The sequence below is a fragment of the Astatotilapia calliptera genome, chromosome 22 (assembly GCF_964374335.1).
Source record: "Astatotilapia calliptera chromosome 22, fAstCal68.1, whole genome shotgun sequence".
NCBI classification, from domain to species: domain Eukaryota; kingdom Metazoa; phylum Chordata; class Actinopteri; order Cichliformes; family Cichlidae; genus Astatotilapia; species Astatotilapia calliptera.
In genome coordinates, this window is record NC_137442.1 from 29,488,791 (window position 1) to 29,496,410 (window position 7,620).

Below are 7,620 nucleotides of genomic sequence, written 5' to 3' on the forward strand. Positions count from 1 at the left end.
TCACTTTAAGCTATGGTGCTTAAAGTGAAACCTGATGCCTTGTCTTAATTTGCTGAAGTAGAAAGTATCTTGTAACATGGAAAATCAAAGACTAGATATGTCATATGTCATGGCTGTGTGCAGGCAGGGAAAAGGACCCAAAATGCAGGGGCCTGTTCTTCGTACCTCGCTAAGTAGGTTAGCCGGATTAGATTGTTGACGATTTCGCGTGATCCTGGATCAGTCGGTTCCCCGAAGCTCATCCGGGACTTGCTGTCATAGCAACAGAGCCGTAAGCGTAAACCTGCTCGGGAGCAGGTTTACTTTATGTAAACAGGATTAGATCGCGGCCACGCAGGTATGTCCGCTTCATTTATACGAAAGCAACAGCGATATTTTTCCACTGTTTCACCATAAATAAATATTATCAATGTAACTAAAGATAATGCAGTACTTGATCCTTTTATTGATGTCACACAGATACATACAGGTCATTTCCTAAAAAAGGGAAATGAACTATTAACATTCTATTACACGTATGTGATTATTACAGATGTAATTCATATTTCAGAGTAGTAATTGTAAATTACTTCGTGTAATCAAGATGAGAGACCACGGCTATAAAAGCGAAGGTGGATTTGGGAAGCCTGTCGCAGCCATGTCCTGTCCGTATACGCGACCAACCCATTGCGGAAGGTGCAAGATTGATAAGGAGAGTCCTCAGAATTCAGCGTATATTGCGGGATAGACAGGATCCTTTAGCTCAGCGCGACAGTGTGCTCATAGAGAGATATCGATTTTCCCGTGAGGGTATTATTTACTTAACCAACTTGTTGACGAGGGGGTGCAGGACCACCACCTGTCTTTTTTTCCTCTGCCCTTTTCTTGGTTGCTGTTATGAACAAACTAACAGAGTATTACAGGCCAGTATTACCTTGCCAAGAGACGCAAAGCAATCTAAGAGATAAATATTACCATTCTGTAGAATACTCCTGTATTCCACTTTTACTTGTTCCCATGTTCTTGTGGGTCCTGTTGTGGCTCTAATGTGAAAGGGGATATAATATAACATATTATAATATAATATAATTCCATATGATATTGGACAATATAGTGTCATATGATAGATCTACCCTACCGCCTACTGGTGTTGGCCAGAGGGGCCGATGGCGCGATATGGCAGCCTGGCTACAACCGTAGCTGCCTCCACCAGTGTGTGAATGTGGGAGTGAATGAATAGTGGTATCGTAAAGCGCTTTGGGTGCCTTGGAAAGCGCTATATAAATCCAATCCATTATTATTATTATTATTAAATTACCTACGAGTTTGATTTGTCAGCAACTTTCTGCCAGCCCTCTCTCCTTGCTTTTGCAGCCTTTGCAGTGTTCTCTTGCGTTTTAATTAAACTCTGAAACTCCTGAAATCCCTCACTCATGAGTTCTTGCTCTGCTGCCGGAAAATACCGAGCACGCCCCTTCGACATTTTCGCCGACCAATCAGCGGGTTGCCGATCAATGTTTCTACTATCGATGCGTAGCCCCTTTTACGACACCCAGTGATGTCACATTCCTGCGTCCAGCTGTAGTAATCGTCAACAGCAGGTGTGTTCGGGGAACCGGATTAGCGAGCTCACGGTTAGCGCGATGATTTGATCTTGGATGTGTCATTTGATCTTGGATGTAGTAAGCGACATACGAAGAACGGGCCCCAGGACTCACAGAGGCAAGGTGAACTCAAAATGCACAGCTTTATTGCGAGTTGCGGACCGGACAGAAAACTAGCTATTCTGGAGAGAAATAAACTAGCAGACTGGCAAGCAGATAAACAGAACACACAGCATAGTATGAGGGCGAGCAGACATTAACGACCCAACACTGACACAGAGAAAACAGGCCTTAAATACACAGAGGGAGCAATCAGGGGATGACAGACAGGAGGGAAACACAGATGGGTCAAATCAGGGGTGACGAGACAAGGGGGAGCAAGACCAGACACAATACACACAGGACAGGGACTATAAATGTAAAACAGGAAACACACCGACACGTAAACTTAACAGAGACTAGGGAGACAGAACATAGAGACCTGAAATGTGGGACAGAAACCAAAACACAGTCATAATCAGTGTTGGTCAAGTTACTTGAGGAAAGTAATCAGTAACTAATTACTGATTACTTCCCCAAAAAAGTAATCCCGTTACTTTACTGATTACTTATTTTCAAAAGTAATTAATTACTTAGTTACTTTTTAAAAACACGATTTACAACCTGAAGAGGTGATAAAGCGATAGATCTTTCAGCCCAATTCTACTTTTTCTGCATAATCCATCATACAAAATGTAATCAAATGGAAAAGTCTCTTTGTTTTTTAACTTGTTTTATCAGTTTTAATCTTTTAACTTTATGCATCAAGCAAAAATTTAATTACATGCAACATTCTGACTTGAATAAATTAGTTTAACATTTAAACCTATTTTCTACACATTCCAGCACATAAAATAAAATATTTTTTGTGTTTACACTCAGTCTTTCAAATAGATGCAAGTAAAACACAGCAGAAAATAAATAAAGTCAAAGACTCAGCGGTCCTGTTGCTCTATTTTCACCTGTAAAGCAGGACTGGGTAGGCGGAGGTTTACCCTGGTGCAGGTGTGCCGCAGCGGTCAGTTGAAGAATCCGCGAGATTCTCTGTGAGTTTCCCATTACGTCGTTGCGCACTCGGTGCTTGCTTGGAAGTTTAGGGTTTTTTTTCGCTGTAAAAGGAAGTTTTCTTCCCACGCACAACGGACACTAATGTTTTTGTCACTTTTTATGAATCAAACTCAAAGTAAGGTCAGTACTTCCACGCTTTAAACGCTGCACGCTCATACTCTCTCCCACAATCGATATGATCCATTGTTGATCTGCACACAGCTGTTGTCACTCACAGCGTACTTGCTTACATCACTGTCATGAGACATTCTCACAAAAAAATCACGGTTTTAGAAACGCAGTAACGCAGCGTTCCTACGGGAAAGTAACGTTAATCTAATTACCGTTTTTGTAATAGTAATCCCTTACTTTACTCGTTACTTGAAAAAAGTAATCAGATTACAGTAACGCGTTACAAGTAACACGTTACTGCCCATCTCTGGTCATAATCCATGATAAAATCAAAAGTGAAGGTACAAAACTAAAAACACTGGGTCACCGACCCAGGACCGTGACATCATATCCAGCAAATTGAACCAGATTCAGGCAGCTGACCATGCAGACGGCAACAGTGGTGTGTTAACAGTTCTGGCGGCCGGCCACGCTGAAGGCAGTGCAGGTCCGGAGGCTGCCCACGCGGAAGGCAGTGGCGGTGACAGAGCAGGTCTGGAGGCCGCCCACGCGGAAGGCAGTGGCGGTGACAGAGCAGGTCCAGAGGCCGACCACGCGGAAGGCAGTAGCGGCGACGACGACCTCGTTCAAGGGACCGACCGCGAAGCCAGCGGCAGAGACAGGGTTCAGAAAGCCGTCCAAGACAACGAAGAATGACCTGTTGGAAACAGCATGACATTGAAAAATATAAAGTAGGTGTTTAACAAAAACAAAGCTAAAAAAGGCACGTCCGTCTTGAAAACGGAGAAGGATCAGAGTAATGGTTTGATACAGAAATTCACCTTATTTCACCTCACACTACATCCATCAGCCAAATACTTTTAATCTGCGTACATGTTGAATTCATGCACTGGCTTTCTATTTTTGCATTTGATGTAAATTCTGTGCTGCAAGACAATCTAGGGGAAATCTTTTGAGATACTTTGCTTAGTAGCAGGTGTCGGTAATTTTAGCAGCTGGGAGAGAAGAAGGTAGTGTATGCTGACTGTAACATCTAAACCTACAGAAGATTGTCATTTTTTAAAAAACTGGGGTGGCATTGGAGGGACCAAGAAGAAAGCTGGGTAAACTCAGATGAAATCAGAATATTTTATCTGAAACAAAATGAACTAAATTAGAAAATGTTGAGTATGATTTTCAGGCTCATGTGCCCAAACGCAGATGGCATAAAAAGTGGCTGCACAACTGCCTAAAAATGTTTTACACAACATAACCGATCAACAAGTATTAAGAGTCTTTATTTGAGAAAAGTCACAATCCGAAGGAACAGTACAAAAGCATACTTAAATGAACTGAAGTAAAATGAGTTGTTATGAGGACTCTTTATCAGACTGCATGTTGCGGAAATAATTTTGTAATAGAATGTGGTCTCAGTGGGGGAGGTTGTCACATCTTGCAGGAGCTCTCCTCTCTTCAGGAACTCACTCTGCAGGAGGGGGAGTGTAGAATAAGGAGGGGATGTTTTTCTCATTATCATTTAATATTTTAATATGCCATTATTAGTTCATTAGAAGTATATAATCAGCTTTGCATTAAGCATAAATTGAAGTTTTTGATCTTATATTATTCTTTGCATTACAGTGATGGTGATAACTTTAATTTGATCTTTCTTACAGGTACCAGAATAATAACATGATTTTCCATTGCAGATGTAACCATGAGCATTCCATACACATTGCAGTTTGTTGCTCATTTTAGAGTTGTGCTCAAGGTAATTAAAGGTTAAAAGCTACAGCCAGCGCGAGTCTGGCTGATCTATGGAGGGCAAAGGCTTTGAGCTTGGAAGGCCGCACGCGCTTACACAGCACTTATAAGATGTCATTCTTGGTGATTTTGTGCTTAGTCATGTTTTAATATGTTTTAAGTAGAAGTAGCTGATCCAGCAATATTCATTTAATATTATATACTTGATTTAGAGCAATACACACTGATGGTCTTAATAAATGAAAGAGTCCTTGTAGTTGCCATGTTGTGTCTCAGCAGGGTACAGACGGTTCCAGGAGAAGGGGGGCAGTTAGCGTCTGCCCTCGGGAAGGAGACAATGTTATTCTTTGTGTTAAATAAAATTGTCAACATTGATTGTATTACACCTGTCACTACGCATGAGGGGGCGTTCTAATACCCTGATTTCATAAAACTATGGAAATGTGTTTTTTGAGATGAGATCTGAGACTGTCTGCATACAGTGTCCATCTCCCACGTGTGTGATCATTAAATCATCGTTTGACTCAACCCGACCGGACCAGTGTTGTTATTGTGGGTTTTTCCTCTGGTGTCCATCTCCAATATTTTTGAACCATAACATTTTGGGGGCTCGTCCTGTGGTATTGGGGTGGACGTGCGAGGTGTGGACGGTCTGAGGTTGTCGAGCGGACAGGCACGGACCAGGGATCTGATGTGAGTGAGCTCCGCGGGTGCTTCTAAAGGTAAGGCACTGCCTGTTGAGTTGATTCCCAAATTGTGCCAAATTGGGCTGCATTAAATTAAAAGCCTGCTCACTGACGTTGCTGGTGGGTGTCTGTTTTGATTTTGATGAGAATCACCGTGTGTTATGCAGTTAAAGTTGTTTAAGAGTATTTAATGAAGTTGAAGAAATATGAAACTGTTCCCAGAAGTAACAGAGAATGTTGGGTTTGAGTCCCTGGATATTGAGCTGAAGGCTCAGGTAGTTTGGTAGGGAAATTAGGACAGAAACTGTTCCCAGAAGTAACAGAGACTGGTTAATAGTTTTACAAATTAGGACAGAGACTGTTCCCAGAAGTAACAGAGACTGTTTAATTGGTCGTAAAAAAGTTATCTTTCTTCGGTAGGACCCGTTATGGTAAAATTTTACAAAATCGGTTAGGTTAAAATTATTATAGGACGGCAGCCCAGAAGTCTGCTAAGAAGCACATAGCCCGGGGGTTACGCCCCCTCCTGGCCGTGGACGCGCGGTCTTGACCTGTCGGCGAACAGGGGTAGTTCAGTTTTGGTTTAACTGTGGGGTACAGGGCATCCCGAAATAAGCTAGGAGTTACCGAGACTCCTCATCGTTTGAAACGGTGTCATGTGCTTGTTTGGACAAAGTTAAATTGAGTTAGGGATTTAGAAGTTAGGTCAGAAACTGTTCCCAGAAGTAACAGATACTGTTTGATTGATTACAAAAAAGTGAAACTTTCTTCGGTGAGACCCGTTAACTTAAATTTGTCGAAATTTGTTAGGTGCTGAATCTGTCAGGCCTGTCAGTGATTGTGAATATAAGACGTCTTTTGTGAATAGAATTCTATCTGAGCTTTGTGTGACCCTGTGTGTGATGAGAGCGCAGCTGCAGCGCTGCGAGCTATTTTTAGACGGTGTGAACATGCAAATGAGCGTGTGGCTGGGAGGAGAACAGAGCTTTTCACTTCCTGCCCAGAGTGTGTGTGAGCCTTAGAAGCAGAAGGCCTTTTATTGCTGAAAGCCTGTAAAGAAGCTGCTGGTTTTGATGTTATAACAATATAAATGGCTTTTGATTTATTGTTGTGAATATGTGCTTTATGATCTCACTTGTTGGTTGATTTATGTAATGTAAAAAGCATTTAAGACTGAGTAACTTCAGTTTTTGAGGAGCATAAGAGAGTAGAGATGGCACGATACCACTTTTTTATGTCCGATACCGATACCGATATCATAAATTTGGATATCTGCCGATACCGATATGAATCCGATATAGTGTTTTTTAATCAACAAAACTGTTTTTTAAAATATCTTGCTGCATTTTGCAAGTCTGCAAGTTCATACTCAAGTTTAAAACAACAACTACACTAAAGCTATTCTGTTATACCTGTATACAAAAAAAATATTTCATAGTTCAGCAATACTGATCAATCTAATAAACTTAGACCTACACCATCCTCCCTATTCTGGTATTTTAAAGAGTACTTAGCGTAAATATTAAGCAACCTAACTAATAGGGTTCCAACTCCCAGCAACAACAAAAATAAATAAATAAAAAATAGGGAACCACCCCTCACGCTCCACCTCATGATGCTTAATCGACGTAATCAACCTTAATTTGATGCAGTGTGAAAAAAAATGCACAGAAATCAATTTTTTTTCAAGAAATATTAAATAGATTCAACATCTTTCTTCAACAAAATTGCAGACTGCACAGATGGTACCTTCCCAAAGGAAAAAGTACTATAGCTTACTAGGGTATATATATTAGACTTAATAGTCACTATATACAGTAATGGACTTCTATTCATTTTACATCAAATTAAAACTTTGGGTGTCAGATAATTATTTATTAAAAGCTAGACATTTTAAATGAGAATAAGAAAGAAAAGTATGTCTTTGTGCCCCTTTTCCCAGTTAATGCCCTATCGGCCCCCCTGGCTAAACTTTGCTAGATCCGCCCCTGCACAGTTACCAGCCGTCAGCTACATAGAAAAAGATCCTGGTGTAGAAATTAATATTAAATAAATTCTAACAACAGCTTATCAAGCTTAAACGTGCTGCTGTTGTTCAGCCGCTGGTTTGCTCTTTCTGGCGCAAAGTGGACCAAAAACAAACGAGAGACAGACTCGCGACAGAAAAGCCGATCAGCTGATTTAAGCAGTTTCACGATTGAAGTAGCAGCCGGAGAGCGAGAGGCAGTCGCTCGTTAAGCTTAACGCAGGAATGCTTTACAAACATTCAGAGATGGACTTACACACTTGCTTAACTTCTCTCGGGGATAACTTTGTCGGAGATGAAATGCCGGGTTGCTAGCGAAGCTCCACATGCTATCCAGACCACAGGTCCCGCATGCCACAGCCGC